This window comes from Heteronotia binoei, chromosome 2, assembly GCF_032191835.1.
Source record: "Heteronotia binoei isolate CCM8104 ecotype False Entrance Well chromosome 2, APGP_CSIRO_Hbin_v1, whole genome shotgun sequence".
Lineage (NCBI taxonomy): Eukaryota > Metazoa > Chordata > Lepidosauria > Squamata > Gekkonidae > Heteronotia > Heteronotia binoei.
This window is the reverse complement of record NC_083224.1, coordinates 202,173,623-202,193,333: the sequence shown is the minus strand read 5'-3', so window position 1 is coordinate 202,193,333 and position 19,711 is coordinate 202,173,623.

Here is a 19,711-nt window from a genome sequence, read left to right as displayed (position 1 = left end):
TGCTGTGCTTTCCGGTTTTGTTACATTTCCTACCTGGGGACTGGCCACCCTACTCAGAGCTGCAATTCTGATGTGGAAGGAGGGCGAGGGGCTGGAGGAGAGAGGGAGGGGACAGGCTTTGGGTCCCTGGTCCCCCCCCCCCCCAGGGGGAGAGGGAAGGAAGGGAACGGCCTGATGGGAACCCGTCCCTTTCCCATCCCCAGCGCGTGCATTGCTGACTCACGCAGAGCTGACACCACAGAGCCAGAAGCCCGAGGCCCTCCCTGCAGCTCCGCTCTGCTGTTCATCCGCCCAGCTGGAGAGGCGCAAGCGAAGGCCTCCATCTCTCCAGTACTTCAGCTCCAAGGCACCCTAGACAAAGAAGAAGGGGAGAGGGGCAGAGGGCTGGGAGAGCAAATGAGATGGGCTGCGACTAGGGTTGCCAATCCCCAGGTGGGGACAGGGGATCCCCCGGTTTGGAGGCCTTCCCCCCCCCCGCCTCAGGGTCATCAGAAAGCCCTAGGGTATGGAGAATTGATCCACAGGTCTCTGGGGGGCTGTTCTTTGAGGTAGAGGCACCAGATTTTCAGCATAATGTCCAGTGCCTCTGCCCAAAATACCCTCCAAGTTTCAAAAGGATTGGACCAGGGGGTCCAATTCTATGAGCCCCAAAAGAAGGTGCCCCTATCCTTCATTATTTCCAATGGAGGGAAGGCATTTTAAAGTAAAGTAAGTAAATTTTTATTTATACCCCGCCCTCCCCGCCAAAGCAGGCTCAGGCATGCAGTCCCTTTAAATGTGATGGCCAGAACTCCCTTTGGAGTTCAATTATGCTTGTCTCAGCCTAGCTCCTGGCTCCGCCCCCAAAGTCCCCAGATATTTCTTGAATTGGACTTTGCAACCCTAGCTGTGACTTCAGGGAACTCTGCATAGGTTGCCAGCCTCCAGGTGGGGCCTGGGGATCTCCCGCTTTGACAGCTGATCTCCAGCTGGTGGAGATCAGCTCCCCTGGAACAAAATGGCTGCTCGGAAGGGGGGACTCTATAACATTGTACCCTGCTGAGGCCCCTCCCCTCCCCAAACCCCACCCTCTACTGGATCCACCCCCAGAGTCTCCAGGTATTTTCCAACCTGGACTTGGCAAACCTAACTCTGCAGGGCGCGGTGGCATGTGTTTCTGAGCATGCACCGGTTGCCTTTCGTAGTGCCAATGAATCATGGATGATTTCTTTAATTCATTTCTGCCCCTGTCTTTTCTTTCCCCGGAACAACTTACAACGTTCTCCTTGCCTCCAAGTTATCCTCACAACAACTCTGTAAGGTAGGTCTTGGCCCAAGGTCACCCAAGCGAGCTTCTGTGGCGCGAGCAGGGATTCGAACCTGGGTCCTCCTGAGGCTAGTCCAACACCTCATCACAACATCCTGAGAGGCAAGGTTTGGGTGCAGCTCCCCTGCAGCCCCTTCAGAGAGCCACTAGCCCCCCTGCTAGTGGCTCTCTGAAGGGGCTGCAGGGGAGCTGCACCCAAACTGTGGCTCTTGAAGCTGGCTGGGAGAAGACTTTTCTCTCTTCAAATTGCTTCTCTTTGCCAAGCCAGATAACAGCTTCGTGAATGCTTTTAAAGTGGCTTTCTTTCCCCCTCCCCATTTAAAGTTAAAATTGCTTTCTTTCCACCCCTCCTCTCTCCCTCCCTCCCTTCCTTCTGGCTCTCAAACATCTAACGTTCATTTCTTGCCACTCTCAAACATCTGACGTTTATTCTGTGTGGCTCTTACATCGAGCAAGTTTGGCCACCCCTGCACTAGACATATCCATGAGTTGCACAAAGGGTTGCCAACTCCGGTTTGGGAAATTCCTGGAGATTTTGGGAGCGGAGCCTGGGAAGGGCGGGGGGGTCGGAAGGAGAGGGACTGAGTCTTCCCTCCAAAGCGGTTGTTTTCTCCAGGGGAACTGATCTCTGTCATCCGGAGATCCGTTGTAATTCCAGGAGATCTCCAGGACCCAACTGGATGCTGGCAACCTTTGCTAAGCCCTGGTTCGTTCGAGCCGGCTAGCTGTGCTCAGGTTGAGTCCCTGGAGCCAAAGCAAACAAGTCTCCGGTCAGGAGCCCTTGAAAGTTTGTCCCAGCGGAAGGTTGCTTGAGTTACACCTGTTTGGTCACGTGCAAACAAACTGGGGAGCTCAAGGGAACTGGAGTGCTTCTGAGCACGCACAGAGTGCTTCCATCTTAGGCAGCATCGCAGCAGGGCCAGAGGTGCCTTTGAGGAGCCCTCTTGGTCAGAGTCCGCCCAGTGTTGTTTTGCAGGAGGAGGGAGTGGAGCAGGCGCAGGATGTGGGCTGTGGGCGAAGGCACGGTGCCCTGACACCCCACCCAAGGGCAGGTTTCCCATGGCAAAGCCGTTGGTCCTGTGGCAATACGCCCCAAACGCTCTTGAAGAGCGCAACGCCCCGTGCCTCTGCCAGGCAGGACAACACCCAGGTTTGCGGGATGGGAGGGAGGGCGGTTGTGTGCAAGAGAGGGAGCCGAGGGAGCCGCGAGGATTATGATTCTCAGCTGCATGGGCAGCCCCTCCCTTGGTTCCCCTGACCCTTCCAGTCACCTCCTGCCGCTGGCTGCAGGTTCTCCTTTAAGACAAAGCCAAGGGTTGGAACTGCTCTCTCAAGGTTTGGTCAACCTCAATAGGGTTGCCAGCCTCCAGGTGGGGCCTGGAGATCGCCAGGGAAAGCATTTAAAAGGCATGCAGTCCCTTTAAATGTGATGGCCAGAACTCCCTTTGGAGTTCAATCGTGCTTGTCACACCCTTGCTCCTGGCTCCACCCCCAAAGTCCCCAGATATTTCTTGAATTGAACTTTGCAACCCTAGCTGCAACTTCAGGGAACTCTGCACAGGGTTGCCAGCCTCCAGGTGGGGCCTGGAGATCTCCTGCTTTTACAACTGATCTCCAGCTGGCAGAGATTAGCTCCCCTGGAGAAAATGGCTGCTTTGGACGGTGAACTCTAGGGCATTGTGCCATGCTGAAGCCCCTCCCCTTCCCAAACCCCGCCTTCTCCTGGATTCTCCCCCAAAGTCTCCAGGCTATTAGCCACAGGGTATTGATGGAACTCTGTCTGGGGCAAGTGATGCTCTGTATTCTGGGTGCTTTGGGGCGGGGGGGGCAACAGTGGGAAGGCTTCTACTTTCCTTGCCCCACTGATAGACCTCCCAATGGCACCCGGTTTTTTGGCAGGTGTCTAACGCAGAATGTTGGACTGGATGAGCCATTGGTCTGATCCAACAGGGCTTCTCTTATGTTCTTAGGTATTTTCCAACACAGATCTGGCAACTCTACCGAGATATGGGGGGGGCGGGGTAGGTTGCTCAGAGGAGTACTCTGCGTACGCCCAGAGGCACTTTTCAAGGGAGGGAATCGCAAGCAGATAACACACATGTGCAAAGAGGATTGTTGGTCCTTGGTGATGTAGTGCCCCCCCCCCATCAGATTTCAGAAGGTAATCTGAGTCGGCCCTGGTTGAGTCTTTGGATGGGAGACCACCAAGGAACACCAGTGTTGCTACGCAGAGGCAGGCAGGGGCAAACCACCGCTGAACGTCTCTTGCCTTGACAACTCCATGAAAGGCTGCCGTACGTCGCCTGTGACTTGGCAGCCAATCCCGCCACATACAGGTGTGTGTCGGGGGAAAGTGGTGTGCCTTACTCTGGAGCAGGGGTGACCAAACTTGCTTAATGTAAGAATAAATGTCTTACATAGAATAAATGTCAGATGCTTGAGAGCCACAAGACATGGACGTCAGGTGTGCAAGAGCCGTAAGACAGGAATGAAGGAAAGGTGGAAAGAAAGCAAATGGAGGCAGGGAGAGGTGGAAAGAAAGCAACTTTAACTTTAAATACATTCTCCAAGCTGCCGGACGGCTTGGCAAAGTGGTTTAAATCAACAACTGCCTTCTCCAAGCTGGCTGTCGGGTGGGGGCTTTGAGAGCCACACAATACGTGTGAAAGAGCCACACGTGGCTTCTGAGCCACAGTTTGGCCACCCCGCTCTGGACATTTCAGGGCTATTTATTCTAGTGCTCCTGTTAATTGGGGACTCCGAGAGGCATGGAGAGACACAGAGCTTTCAAGATCTGTAGCAAGCACTCTGCCCATGCTCAACAGACACCCTATCCCTGGCAGTCACGGCCCAGGGCCGCCATCTGCCCCTCAGAAGAAGCCCATTGGATGAGGAGCCCTTCCCTCCCCCTCTCCACCACTGGGGTGAGCTGAGGTCTCGGCCTCGGCGCCGTGGAGGGAGACGCTGGCACGGAACAGAGCGGCTGGCTGCTGGGAGGCTGAGATCCAGGGCTGAGTCACCACAAACTCCGGGGGCCCCATGAGTCATACTACAGTGGCACTGGGAGAGAGATGGAGGAGGAAGGAGCCAGAGGCGAGGGGTGTGGGCCACGTCCAAGCAACAGCCCAACACTTGTGCCCCGATGCACACGCTTGTGAGCTGGGTCGTGCATCCAAATGCCTCTGCCTCCATGAGACCCACACTGCTGGGAGAGCTCTCTCAGCCCCACCTGCCTCACAGGGGGTCTGTTGTGGGGGAGGAAGGGAAAGGAGGTTGTAGGTCACTCTGGGACTCTGTCCTTGAAAGAGCAGCTTCTGGGAGAGCTCTCTCAGCCCCACCTGCCTCACAGGGGGGTCTGTTGTGGGGGAGGAAGGGAAAGGAGGTTGTAGGTTGCTCTGAGACTCTGTCCTTGAAAGAGCAGCTTCTGGGAGAGCTCTCTCAGCCCCACCCGCCTCACAGGGGGTCTGTTGTGGGGGAGGAAGGGAAAGGAGGTTGTAGGCCGCTCTGAGACTCTGAGATTCAGAGTATAGGGCAGCATAAAAATCCAGTATCATCAGCTGCATCATAATCATCACCTGCTCCTCCAAGTCAGAAGCCTTGCTTTTTGTTCCAGCCCAACCTTTCCCTCCTGGCAAAGAAAGGGCAAAAGCTTTGCCTGCAACGTGACGGTTGCCAGCTCTGGGGATTTGGGGAATGGATGTTTGGGGAGGCAGGTTTTGGAGTCCGGGAGGGGCCTCAGGAGGCTATAATGCCATCAAATTCACCCTTTTTCCTCCAAGGAAACTGATCTTGGTTGTCTGGAGATCAACCATAATAGTGGGAGATTTCCAGGTGCCACCTGGAGATTGGCAACTTTGCCTAAAATGCCAGTTGCATTCTGGGGGGGGGGGGAGAGCCAGGAAGGAGTTAAGTGAGCTCCCCATGGAGCCCCGTCCTGGGCCAATTTGGTCTGTAATTAAAACCACCTCCTTTGGGGTTTGGGCGGCTGGGCGGGGCCCAGTGGCAGCATCCTCAGGGTGGGGTGGCGGCCCTGAAGGCAGGAGGAGGGCAGCCCCCCAGCTCCACTGCTTTGCTTGCCAGCCGGCTGGGAAGGGTTCCATCCGGGCCTGCTGATTCTGCTAGATTCCTTTCCCCTCCGCCTGGCACCAGAGCAGAGATATCGCTGGTTTTCCTTCCTCCTTCCCCGCCCTGCCTTTCCAGCCAGAAGAAGAAATCAGTGCAGCTCCAAAATTTGCTTTTGGAAATCCTAGGCAGATCCAGCATCCCTTTTCCCCCAGAAAAAAAGTTTTTTTTCTGAGTCCTCATTTCCTTTTTGGGGGCCAGCTTTTCTTTGCAAGCAGAAGTGGAGCTGGCAAAGAGATTGGTCATCTCCAGGCCTTGAATTCAGCTCCTGTGCTCACAGGAGCACAGCTCCTGAACCCCTTCTTCCTCCCCACCTTCTTTGTCCATTGAATAGGAGATGCAGCTGCATAACAATCCCTGGATTAGGAAAGCAGGCAAGCAGCCAGCCAGCCACCAGGGGCTTTGCCACGCCCCCAGCAGCCCTCATTAACCCCTGGAGAAGCCCGCAACACCCTGTCTCCACTTCTTATGTGATTTTGGGCAGCAGAAGGTTTGCTGACCTTTTGACTGGGGGGGGGGGGACAGCCCAGGAGAGCCCCAGGTGAGTGAGGCCTGCTTGGGCTGGCTGGATCTCTAGCCAGCCAAAGCAGGTCTCGCTTGCTCAGGGCTCTCCTTTCTTGCATTGGGTTGCTTTTGACTGGGACGGGTATATGCTAATGTTGTGCTAATGAGCTCCACCCCCTATTTTTCTACAAAACAACCCCTGGTCATTTCCTGGAGCGAAGAGAAGAGGTGGAGAAAGCCTCAGCTGCTACCCCTCTGCATGTCAGGCCACTCTTCATGAAGAGGCAGGCGCTGGGGCTGGGCAGACAGTGCGGCCTCCCCATAGGGTTGCCAAGTCCGACTCAAGAAATATCTGGGGACTTTGGGGGTGGAGCCAGGAGACTTTGGGGCGGGGCCAGGAGCAAGGTTGCGACAAGCACGATTGAACTCCGAAGGGAGTTCTGGCCATCACATTTAAAGGGACCACATGCCTTTTAGATGCCTTTCCACCATTGGAAATAATGAAGGATAGGGGCACCTTCTTTGGAGGCTCATAGAATTGGACCTCCTGGTCCAATATTTTTGAAACTTGGAGGATGTTTTGAGGAGCCTCATCGAATGCTATGCTGCAAATTTGGTGCCTCTACCTCAAAACACAGCCCCTCCAGAGTCCCAAATACTCGCAGATTAATTCTCCATTATACCCTATAGGAATCGGTCTCCATAGGGAATAATGCAGTGCTCAGCAGACATCCCCCCCCCGCTTTCTGATGACCCTGAAACTGGGGGAGGGCCTCCAAACCAGGGGATCCCCTGCCCCCACCTGGGGATTGGCAACCCGACATCTGCGTCTCACTTTCCTACTGCCAAATGCTGACAATACTGCAAGATGCTTTCTCTCACGCAATAGAACTTTTCTTCCAAGGATCACTTCTTGGAGAAGCAAGTCTGCTGATTCCATGAGTTTTGTGCAGGCTCCAAGAGCGAATACACTTTGAGCAGGTTCAGGGCCACAGTTTTTGTTCCGTTTCCCAAAGACGTCGCTGCAGTCTTTAGGCCGGAAGTGGCTGCTACACAAGTTGCTTGCTATTTCTCACATTTTAATCCCGCTATTTTTCCAAGACGCTCAGGCCGATGGGGTCCCTGGTTCTGCCCTGCCCTTCTCAATCCATCCTCACAACACCCCTGCAAGGTGGGTGAGGGTGACAGAGGATAAGTTGAACTGGGGGCTTTGTCTTGGCTGAATGGGAATTTGAACCTGGGCCCTTCTCCAGAACTCTGAGCACTAAACATGTTGCTATTTTGGCTCACTTAAATAAGCAGTGACAATGGGGACTTTGCACATGCTCAGAGGAACTCCTTTCCCACTTTGTCACAAGGCTAGTCCTTGGAAATAAATGCAGGCTTTGGGGACAGGATGAGAAAGACAGAGAGAGACAGAGATGGGGAGAGGGAGAGAGAGAGAGAGACAGAGGAGAGGGAGAGAGAGACAGGGAGAGCGAGACAGACAGAGAGGGAGAGAGATGAACCCAGCATTTCCAATTCCTTATCTGCTTGAAAATCCCAGGGAGCAAGATGGGGGGTGGGGGAGAGGCCTTCCTCACAGGGGCATCAGACTTGGGCATCATTGCCGGTTGCCAGCAGATGGCAGGGATCAAAGGCTGGTATGTCAAAGCAAAAGAATCCAGTGGCACCCAGAAGGGGGTGCGAGTGATTCCAGCCAAAGTTTCTGTGGAACCGTTGCGGGGTACCAGAGCCTGGGCAGGGTTGCCAACTCCTACTTGGGCAATACTCTGAGATTTTGGGAAGGGTGGGAGTCGGGGAGGGGTCTCGATGGGACATAATGGTACAGAGTCCACCTTCCACCTTCCGTTTTCTCCTGGGGAGTTGGTCTCTGTAATCTGGAGACCAGTCATAATTCTGGGAGCTCTCCAGATACCTCCTGGAGAGCCAGTTTGGTGTAGTGGTTAAGTGTGCAGACTGGAAGAACCGGGTTTGATTCCCCACTCCTCCACTTGCAGCTGCTGGAATAGCCTTGGGTCAGTCATAGCTCTCATAGGAGTTGTCCTTGAAAGGGCAGCTGCTGTGAGAGCTCTCTCAGCCCCACTCGCCTCACAGGGTGTCTGTTGTGGGGGAGGAAGGTAAAGGAGATTGTAGGCCGCTCTGAGACTCTGTCCTTGAAAGGGCAGCTGCTGTGAGAGCTCTCTCAGCCCCACCCGCCTCACAGGGTGTTTGTTGTGGGGGGAAAGGAGATTGTACGCTGCTCTGAGACTCTATCCTTGAAAAGGCAGCTTCTGGGAGAGCTCTTTCAGCCCCACCCACCTCACAGGGGGTCTGTTGTGGGGGAGGAAGGGAAAGGAGATTGTAAGCTGGTCTGAGACTCTGTCCCTGAAAGGGCAGCTTCTGTCAGATCTCTCACAGCCCCACCCACTTCACAGGGGGGAAGGAGATAAAGGGGATTGTAAGCTGCTCTGAGACTCTGATTCAGAGAGAAGGGCAGGGTATAAATCTGCAGCCTTCTTCTTCTCTATCCCTGAGAAAAGGCAGCAGTGGGGGGACACTCTGCACGTGCTCAGAGGCCCTCCTCCCCACTGGTGCCTTAATCATTTTAAAGTAGCGGATTCCAGCTGGAAAGTCCTGGCTGGAGTTAAAATGGGTGTTTTGTTGCTCCCCCTCCCGTGTCCCATGAATGGGCTGGCATGGCCCTCTGCCCAGCCTGGAATACCGGGAGGCGAAGGGTCACAGCGGAGGGGAAGAATTTGCACTGGAGCGGCTCAGTGGAGGCCCAGCTGTGCTCTCTCCCCCCCTCCCCCCCCCCCCACCGTTAGTGCTTGACTTTGGCTAGTCTAAAAATATCCCTTGAAGATGGAGGAGGCCTGCCGATGAAGCAGAAGCTCTTCGGAGAAGGGAGGCGGGCGACGAAGGGAAGAGAAGGCTGAGGTTCCTGGCAGCCTGCCCTTCTTCTGGCCTCCTTCTGACTGACGCAGGCCTGCCTGGGGCTCTGGAAGCAGCTGGGGGGGGGGGGGAGGGAGGAGCACAACTGCATTATAACCTAGAAGATGCTTTCCGCCTGCTAGTCCTGTAGGGAACAGATGACAGTCCATTGTGGGGTAGTCATCAAGAGTGTCGGAGCAGTATCTGGGAAGAAGAAGAAGATATTGGATTTATATCCCGCCCTCCACTCCGAAGAGTCTCAGAGCGGCTCACAATCTCCTTTCCCTTCCTCCCCCACAACAGACACCCTGTGAGGTGGGTGGGGCTGGAGAGGGGTCTCACAGCAGCTGCCCTTTCAAGGACAACCGCTGCCAGAGCTATGGCTGACCCAAGGCCATGCCAGCAGGTGCAAGTGGAGGAGTGGGGAATCAAACCCGGTTCTCCCAGATAAGAGTCCGCACACTTAACCACTACACCAAAACTGGGAGACCCAGATTTGAATCCCACTCATGCCACAGGTGATCAATAGGAGACCTAATAGGCCAGTTGCACTCTCAGCCTAACCTACCTGCCAGGGTTGGTTGTGAGAGTACACTGGAAGGCAGGGAATAACGTGAGCTGTTTTAGGTCCCCATTGGGGAGAAAGGCGAGGTAATAAATGAACTAAACCAGGGGTTGGCCACATAGAATAATCATCAGATATTTGAGAGCTGCAAGACATGAACAAATATTACACACATATCTTTATTAAAACTCTTAATACTTTCTTTGCACGGAAAAATAAAATACATCTGTATGTATTTTACAACATGACCATGTTAGAAGGAAACTTTAAAAAAAAAAAGCTGCAAATAACAGTCCCCATAAGACCAGCATAGGGAAAGGTTAGGGAATTTTTTTTTGCACCAGTAGGAAACAAACACACATGTACCATATAAATCACTGACCACCATTTGCATCATTATGCATCTCTTTGCCTTGACACCAAGGTTGATAAATACTGCTCCTAGGAGAGTTGCAAAATTAAAGGGAACCCTGCACTGCCCCCTTTAATTCCATCCCTCCTTCCAGTGGCTCCCTTGGCTCTTGTGCTCTCTTTCCCTGTTCTAGGTCTCCAGGAAACCTCAGCGGTGGAGGAGGAGAGTTTGCAAGCCTGTTTATTTCCTCCTCTGTCCCTGCTTGACACACAACGGAAATGGTCACCTGCCTATGAGTGACTCACAGTCTGATTGAGTAAGCATGCACTTGAGAGTAAGCCTACATTAAGTTCCTCCTTGGCCTCCAGGAGCTGCACAATATGTGTGAAAGCTGTAGGGCTTTTTTTGTTGAAAAAGCCCAGCATGGACTCATTTGCATATTAAGCCACACCTCCTGACACCAAGCCAGCCGGAACTGCATTCCTGTGTGTTCCTGCTAAAAAAAAAAAAAAAAAGCCTTGGAAAGCCCCATGTGGCTCCCAAGCCACAGTTTAGCCACCCCTGAACCAAACGAATGAAACACACACACACACACACACACACATCTTTGCACATGCCCCAGGGCTCTCTTGTGTTAATATAATAATAGTAGTAGTAGTAATAATAATTCATTTTGCATTTTGTGAGTGGGGAGAAGGCTGTCAAAATGCCACAAGAGAGCAAAAGTTCAAAGGGTCAAGGGCTGCTATCAGAATGCTCAGGCTTGGGGGGGGGGGTGAGTGTGTGTGTGTGTATTCTACCTCCAGATGACGTGCAAGGTATACAATGTGTATGGCACGGTGGTTGATGGCTGGACTGGGTTCCAGTTCCTGTCCCCCTTGGCACTTCCTGGAGGACCTTAGGCCAGCCATTCTCCCTCATCCTATCCTACCTCACAGGGTTGTTGTGAGGATGAGGCAATGAAACCCGTATATGCTGCCTGGTGCTCCATTGGCCAGGATGGCCCTGCATCTCCCCCCCCCCCCCCGCTTCTGAATCGCAGGGCTCTAACCTTTGAGTGTATGACTCTTTTCCAAGGGCTGCCCACTCCAGGTTAGGAAATTCCTAGAGATTTGGGGGTGGAGCCTGGGGTGGCAGGGTTTGGGGGAAGGAAGGGTATCAAGCAATAGAGTCTATCCTCCGAAACAGCCATTTCCTCCAAGGGAACTGGTCTCTGTAGTCTGAAAATAGTTGTAATTCTGGGGAAATCTCCAGGCCCCACCTGGAGGCTGGCATGGCAGGCCTGTTTTTCCTCCTCGCCTTTTGTGTAGAGTTTCAGCCTCTTTGTGAAATGCTCGTGCACGGAGAGCGCCCCACTCACCAGAGACGATAATTAATTCCTTGCTACGAAAGGACAAACTCTTGATTCTTCCCTTTCTCGACAACGCTGATCCAGTCCTGGTTTTCCGCGCTGCCTTGCCGAGGAAGGTGCCGCCGCCTCCTCCTCCTCTCTCGCTTGGCCGCTGAAGCCGGCAAGAAAACCCGAACTGGATCACTGATGGGCTCAGGCTGTGGGCTCGGAACAGTTTATAAAACCCGTCTCTGCAACCCAATAGGACTGAAAAACAACCAACCTCCCTATTTTTTTAGGAAATCCCAAATTGCCACCTTGTGGGGGGGGGGGGCAGCCGTTTTATAACCTCCACGACCGGTTGGGAAAAGCTTCACCTTTTCCTTCCCAAGGTGGCCTTCAAAGGGCCCCCGCAGGGGGAAAAACAATCCTTCCCGACGAATTCCAGCCCGCCAGCCGCAGCGATGGAAAAGAACAACCGTTTGATCCGGATGAGCAGTAGAAAAAGAATAGCCATTTAATCCGGATTCCTTTTTGCCCGATCCGGTCCGGGTTTGGCGTCCTCCTTGGCCGCCTTCTCCGAGGCGAGGGGGCAGGCAGGCGGGGGGCTGCCAGCTCAGCACAGAAAATTCATTCATTCGTCTCCCAGCCATTCATTCACGCCCGCCGCCCCCCGCCCAGACAGTTGGCATGGCAACCTCTCCCCGGCCCGGCGGTGCATCTGCTCCCAGGGCGGCGGCGGGGGGGGGGCACATGCCTCTTCCCCCTTCCCCGAGTTCCCCCTCCAGCCCCGCTAAGATTGACGCCCCCCCCCCACCCCCGCTCCTCTAAACCGTTCCAAGGCATCATAGTCAGCAGTGGGTGCTGCCCCCTCTCCCGGCTGAGGATGTTCTGTAGGCTTCCCCTGTTGGATTTCTGCCTTGCTTCCTTTTCCCACAGACAGACGCTCTCCAGGTGGGCAGCCCTGCTGGTCTGGAGCGGCAGAACAAAGCAGGAGTCAAGTGGCACCTGGAAGACCGGCAACATTTCCTTCAGAATATTCAACAGGGAGTGCTTCGTGCCTCTACCGGGGCTTGAAAGGAGGCTTCCCCTGTTGGATCTCTGCCTTCGATTCCCTTTTCCGGCCCAGACACTCCCAGCAAAAACGCCTCTAGCCTCCACATGGGAAATGAGCACACACCTTTAGCTCAGGCAACGAAGCTGGCAAGAGATTTTGCAGGTAGGTGAGGGGAACCCAGGAGAACCACCAGTGGGTAACAGCTGCTCGCCCATCACAAAGCACAGGAAGGAAACACAGAGGTCGCAGTTACATTGCTCAAAGGACAGGTGCCCCCGTCTCCGGACATAAGAACATAAGAGAAGCCATGTTGGATCAGGCCAATGGCCCATCCAGTCCAAGACTCTGGGTCACACAGTGGCCAAAAACCCAGGTGCCATCAGGAGGTCCACCAGTGGGGCCAGGACACTAGAAGCCCTCCCACTGTTGCCCCCGCCCCCAAGCACCAAGAATACAGAGCATCACTGCCCCAGACAGAGAGTTCCATCAATACGCTGTGGCTAATAGCCACTGATGGACTTCTGCTCCATATTTTTATCCAATCCCCTCTTGAAGCTGTCTATGCTTGCAGCCGCCGCCACCTCCTGTGGCAGTGAATTCCATGTGTTAATCACCCTTTGGATGAAGTTCTTCCTTTTTATCTGTTCTAACTGGACTGCTCAGCAAGTTCATTGAGTGCCCACAACTTCTCGTATTGTGAGAAAGGGAGAAAAGTACTTATTTCTCTACCTTCTCCATCCCATGCATAATCTTGTAAACCTCTATCATGTCACCCCTCAGTCGACTTTCTCCAAGCTCAAGAGCCCCAAGTGTATTAGCCTTTCTTCATAGCGAAAGTCCTGCAGGGGGTGGGCATAGCTGGAGAATGTGGCTGTCAAAGGGTGAGAGATTCAGGTAGGTAGAAGCAACAGAACAACATTTTAGTCCAGGGGCACCTTTAAGATCAGAGGTGGCCAAACTGTGGCTTGGGAGCCACATGTGGCTCTTTTACACATGAAGTTGCTTTCTTTCCACTTCTTCCCTCCCCATCAATTTTCCTTCCTCCCTTCCTCCCTCCCTCCCTTCGGCTCTCAAACATCTGATATTCATGTCTTGTGGCTCTCAGACATCTGGCGTTGATCCTATGTGGCTCTTACATTAAGTAAGTTTGGCCACCCCTGTTTAAAACCAACAGAATTTTCTTCTGGGTAAAATATATTCTGAGTATAATATATTCTGTTGGTCTTAAAGGTGCCCCGGCTCAAAACTTCGTTCACATGGTGAACGCTGCACATGCTCTAGGGACTGTCACAGCTGCTCCATCCCCTAGTGGGGTTAAGGCCTGGTCTTCAGAGAAGTTGGAGGGGGCTGAAGGTTGGATCATGCACAGCCCGACCACTTCCCCCAAAGCTGCTGGGCATGGGTAGGAGGCACGTGGTTGGATTGGCAGCTTTGACTGGCATGCTGAGTTGAGAACCCAGGTTGTTAGGCAGTGCTGGATTAAACCCCCTGGAGGCCCCTAGGCAGTCGAACTCTTGGGGGGCCCATGGCAAGCTATCTCCTAATATCTCCTGCGCACACCTTCTCCAAAGCCCCTTTGACATAGCTGCAGGGGAGAGGCAGAGAGAGGCCAACCAGCCTGGGGCCCCTAAAGGCATGTGGGCCCATAGACTGGTGCCTCCTCAGCCTATTTGTTAATCTAGCTCTGTTATTAAGTCTTCAGTGCCCCCCTCCCAAAATCTTTGACGACTAAGCTGCCGAAATGACACGCAAGCCGCTTTTGGATTCAGGTGAAGTGTCTGTGGGTGGCCATTTGGGGAGAGGAGAGGCCTTGAGGGTCCCCTGGAACGAGGGGGTGGTGTGGTCACCTTGGACGGTGTGACACCAAAGGGCTTCTGAGCATGGGCAGAGTTCTTGGCCCTCGATCAAAAAGCGGGTGGGTACAGTTTGAAAAGCGAGTGGCCTTTTCCCCATCCTCGCATCCGCTTGAGAGCCAGTTTGGTGTAGTGGTTAAGTGCACAGACTCTTATCTGGGAGAAGCGGGTTTGATTCCCCACTCTTCCACTTGCACCTGCTGAGATGGCCTTGGGTCAGCCATAGCTCTCACAGAGTTGTCCTTAAAAGGGCAGCTGCTGTAAAAGCACTCTCAGCTCCACCTACCTCACAGGGTGTTTGTTGTGGGGGCGGGGGGAAGGTAGAGGAGATTGTGACCGCTCTGAGACTCTGAGATTCAGAATATAGGGTGGGATATAAATCCAAAATAATCTTCTTCTTCTTCCTGGGAGTTCAAGAAGCAGCAGCTGCTCGCCCCTCTTGGAACATGTGCAGGGTGTCTTTCCTCGCACCACCCTGGGACCTTCCATGTCCTCAGCAGCCACCTCCATTGCTGAGAAGGTCAGGGGTGGGGTGAAGGATTGGCAGCTGGAGATTTCTTTCCAAGTAAGGCTGTAACCAGAATGTTTTGTTCCCGGGTTGGGGAGGGGGTGTCCCAGGCAAAGCTGACCCCTCCCCAAAGTTCTTTCCACATACCACCACACAGGAAGGAATTTGTGTTGAGACAGACTGGCGGGGGAGAGGTGGGGGGGAGAATTACACAATGTGCTGTCTCATTTCTCAAATGAGAGACTTGGGTTAACCCAGTTTTCCAGGCACCCTTTCCAACAAGACCCTGGAGGGCTTTGGCCACGCAGCATTGCCAACTGACCCAAAAAACCTGCCCCGGTCAGTGCCTGTCCCTTTAACAGCACCTTGATCGGTAGAAATCTACAGGCCAGGCCAGGGGTGGCCAAACTGAGGCTCGGGAACCACATGTGGCTCCTTCACACATATTGAAGTCTCTACCACCCTGTCGACCAGCTTGGAGAAGGCATTTGTCACTTTAAGACACATTAGGAAGAACTTCCTGACCGTTAGAGCGATTCCTCAGTGGAACAGGCTTCCTCGGGAGGTGGTGGGCTCTCCTTCCTTGGAGGTTTTTAAACAGAGGCTAGATGGCCATCTGACAGCAATGAAGATCCTAAGAATTTAGGGGGAAGCATTTGTGAGTTTCCTGCATTGTGCAGGGAGTTGGACTAGATGACCCTAGAGGTCCCTTCATTCTATGATTCTCCGAGCCAAGCCAACCAGCAGTTTGGAGAATGGATTTAAAGTGGCATTCTTTCCACCTCTCATCCATCAATTTTCCTTCCTTCCTTCCTTCCTTCCTTCCTTCCTTCCTTCCTTCCTTCCTTCCTTCCTTCCTTCCTTCCTTCCTTCCTTCCTTCCTTCATCTATCTTGTGTTTCTCAAAAATCTGACATCCCTGTCTTGCAGCTCTCAAACATCTGGCATTTATTCTATGTGGCTCTTACGTTAAGCAAGTTTGGCCAGGCTGTTCACAGACTCCCACACTCATGTCTGCAAGTTAAACACTGGAGCAGGGGTCTGGTAAAAAAAAAAACAAGGGGTGACACCCTGCCAAAACATGTAGCACTTTATACATACATACATGTGCAAAAATGTTGCCATGTCATGTTTTTCCTTCATGGCAATGGATTGGCAAAAATCCAGCTGGTGGAGATTTTTGCCGGGACTGCATCCCAGAAGTTATGCAGCAGTTAGAGGGCTAGGAGCGTGGGGCGGAACAGTAACGTTGACCTTACCAAGAACAACTACATTCATTGAAACGTAGATAGTTCTGAGGCTCAGGTCAAAAATGGGGAAACATTTCGCCTCCCCCAGCCCTTCCTGGCCACACTGGTGGACCTCCTGATGGCACTTGCTTTTTTTGGCCACTGTGTGGCACAGAGTGTTGGACTGGATGGGCCATTGGCCTGAGCCAACTGGGCTTCTCTTCTGTTCTTCTGTTTGGGGCAGTGATGCTCTGTATTCTTGGTGCTTGGGGTGGCCACAGTAGGAGGGCTTCTAATGTCCTGGCTGCACTGGTGGACCTCCTGATGGCACCTGGGGGTTTTTTGGCCACTGTGTGACAGAGTGTTGGACTGGATGGGCCCTTGGCCTGATCCAACATGGCTTCTCTTATGTTCATAAGGAGCTCAGAGAGGGGTAAGTCCTTCTCTCCCTGCCCCCCTTGCAGCCTACATCTGCATTTCACAACAATCCTGGGAGGCAGACAAGGCTGATCCCAGGTGGCCCAGTCATTTATGGCTGAGCAGGGATTTGAACCCATGACTCCAGTATTCTAGTCCAACCAGAGCCGGCTCTAAACTGTCCGGCACCCTCGGCAAGGCTAACTTTTGGTCCCCCCCCCCCCCCCGCACTGATAACGTCACCAAGTCACATGGGGGACCCCAATTTGGTGCCCCCAGAAGGCCAGTACCCTGGGCAATTGCCTAGTGACTGGGCCAGCATCCTAACTCCTGTAACCACACTTGACTAAGATCCCACCATATTGGGGGGGGGGGGGAAGTGCAGATAAGCACGGAAAGAATGAGGGGGGGGGGTTGTTCCCCCCCATGGGGTGTGCTGAACATGCCCTGTGGAATTCTGGCATGGAGGTTGCCATCTGCTTAAATGCCACGCCCCTAGCTCCTCAAAAGTCACCTCGAAATTCATTGGCGGAGGGGCTTATCTTGCTTAAGAGACTAAAGTGCACAAGAGCAGGGCAAGGGTGGAAGTTGGCAACTCACATTCCCTTGGTGGGGCAGGTGGGAGGCCTCCAGGCCCGGCTTTGGAGGTTCTTTGGCAGGGGGAGCGGAGTGGAATTTGCAAAGGAGGGGGAGCTCCACACACAGAGACACGCACCCAAAACTCAGATTTGCGTTGCCAGCTGCGTCAGCAAGGCGAGCGCATGACGCATCGTCGTTACCTGTGGATCCAAGATATATATAGCGCCAGCCGCCATTCATCTCCTCCTCCTCTTCCCCCACCCCGGCTGGACTGACTAAACACAGTTCCAGGAGCCAAGGGCGATCTGTTGTGGAAGAGAGGGACTCTATTCTCTGCGGCACCCACAGGAACCTTCCAACTACGGCCCCCCCTGCGTGGCTGTGAATCCGATAAAGGCTCCAGATATGGCCAAAGAACAGGGTAGCCTTTCAGTGCCTGACACCCCCCTTCATCCCCTCCTCACACAAAAGAAATGTGGGGGGGGGGCTGAAAAGAAACAGGAGCTGGAAGCAGCCCAGGCCCTGAGCCCACTCGCAGAGGGGCCCCCTGGGATTGGCATGTGGGGCAGCCTGCCCCCAACCTCCTCTCATCACCATCACCGGGCAGGCTCAAGGCTCTTGGAAACGGAGGTGGCAGCCAGCCGTGACTTCCAGCCTGGACGGAAACGGGGTGGGTAGGGAGGGCTGCCAAAGCGCCGTCCTTGGTGGGGGGGGCACTCTGTTTGGGCCCCCCTTTTCAGCTGGTGCAGGAGGGGGCGGCCCATTTGGGGGCAGGGGTAAAGTTAGAAGCTGAAAAGCAACCTTGGATCACCTCCGAGCCCAGGCTTTGGGTCAGCCCCCAAATGGACATTGATTTCTGGCCATTTTGACACTTCCAGGTGGGACAGAAAACTGCAATGGCAAGGAAAAGAGGGGGGGGGGGCTTGGATTCTAACTGTGGGAGAAGAAGCCAAGCGGGCAAGTCTGGATCGTGAGGATACTGGCAGAAAACACCCTGGCGCCTTACTGGTAGAACAGGCAGGAGCTTCTAGGTTCGAGTCCTGGCATCTCCAGTGTAAAGGCTGAGGTAAAAGATACTGTGAAAGCCTTCATCCTGAGACCCTGGAGAGGCATGGCCATTCTGAGGAGACTAGGGTTGTCAAATATGTGGTGCAGGGGCCGAATCAGGCCCCCAGAGGGCTCCTATCAGGCCCCTGAGCTACTGACTGTCATCTGCTTCCTTCTCCCTCTCTTGCTTCCTTCTGTATCACAGGCATGCTTGCTCAATCACACGGGAGCTACATAGCAAAGCCTCTGTTTTCCCCATTGGCTGAGCCTCCTCCTTTGGAGAGGAAGGGGGGAGGGTGAGCTTGCTTTGCCAGGCTCTCTCAATCGCACAACAGAGCTACTGAGCCAAGCCTCTCTTCCTTCTATTGGCTGAGGCTCCTCCCTCTCCTAGTCCCCTGAGGAAGGAAGGAAAGAGCCAGAACTTCCTTTGCTCAGTTCCCTGCATCCCATGGGAGAGATACAAAGAAAGCACCTTAAAGACCAACAAGTGCTAATGTTTTAAGCATATTTTGTTTTAAGCGTTAAAAAAAATCTTTGTATTTGTCTATATCCTTTATAAAGTTTATATCTCTGCTACTCGGCATGACATTTAATGACACGCGTGGTCTGGTCCGACAAGGTCTCGTTTATGTCAGATCCAGCCCTCATAACATATGAGTCCAACACCCCTGGAATAGACCATGGTGGCCTCAGTAGACCTGTGGTCTGATTCAGCATAAGGAGCTTCATGTAGGGGGTGACTGTGGCTTATTGGCAGAGCATCTGCTTGGCACGCAGGTCCTGGGTTAAATCTCTGTCATTTCCAGCTGAAAGGATCACATGGGTAAAAAAAGGTGAAGGTAGTCCCCTGTGCAAGCACCAGTCATTTCCGACTCTGGGGTGACATTGCTTTCATAATGTTTTCACGGCAGACTTTTTACAAGGTGGTATGCTATTGCCTTCCACAGTCATCTACACTTTCCCCCCAGCAAGCTGGGCGCTCATTTGACCGACCTCGGAAGATGGAAGGCTGAGTCAACCTTTAGCCGGCTACCTGAACCAGCTTCCGCCAGGATTGAACTCAGGTCATGAGCAGAGGGCTCTGACTGCAGTACTGCAGCTTTACCACTCTGCGCCACGGGGCAGGGGATGTGAAAGCCTGAAATGCTGGTGAACTGCTGCCAGTCCAAGAAGCAGGGTCAGCCCTAGGGCACCGCTCCCCTCTCTGCAGCACCTCCTCCTCCCTCACAATCTTAATGCCCGGGAATGGGTGGTGAAGCACCATGCTCCTGGGGCTCTTTAAAGGCTGCCCTCTCCCCCCGCCGATCAGCTGATTGGTGGGTAAAGCGGCACAGAGGCCGGCGGCTCCTATGCTAGCCCTCCGGCGTGCTCAGGATGATCAGCACTGGGGCAGCAGTGGTGGGAAGGAGGAGTGAAAGAACAGCCACGCCGCTGCCTCCTCCCCACTTCCTTCCTGGAGTGGGAAGGAAGTGGGGAGGAGGCAGTGGCACAACTGCTTTTTCAGAGGCTCGCTCATCCTTCCCGCCACTGCTGCTCCAGCGCTGATCGTCCTGAGCACACTGGAAGGCCAGCATAGGAGCTGCCGGCCTCCATGCTAGTTTGGTGTAGCCAGTTTGGTGTAGTGGTTAAGTGTGCGGACTCTTATCTCGGAGAACCGGGATTGATTCCCCACTCCTCCACTTGCACCTGCTAGCATGGACTTGGGTCAGCCATAGCCCTGGCAGGGGTTGTCCTTGAAAGGGTAGCTGCTGTGAGAGCCCTCTTCAGCCCCACCCACCTCACAGGGTGTCTGTTGTGGGGGGAGGAAGGGAAAGGAGATTGTGAGCCACTCTGAGACTCTTCAGAGTAGAGGGCGGGATATAAATCCAATATCTTCATCTCCCTCACAGGATGTCTGTTGCAGGGGGCGGGGGGGAGGGAAAGGAGATTG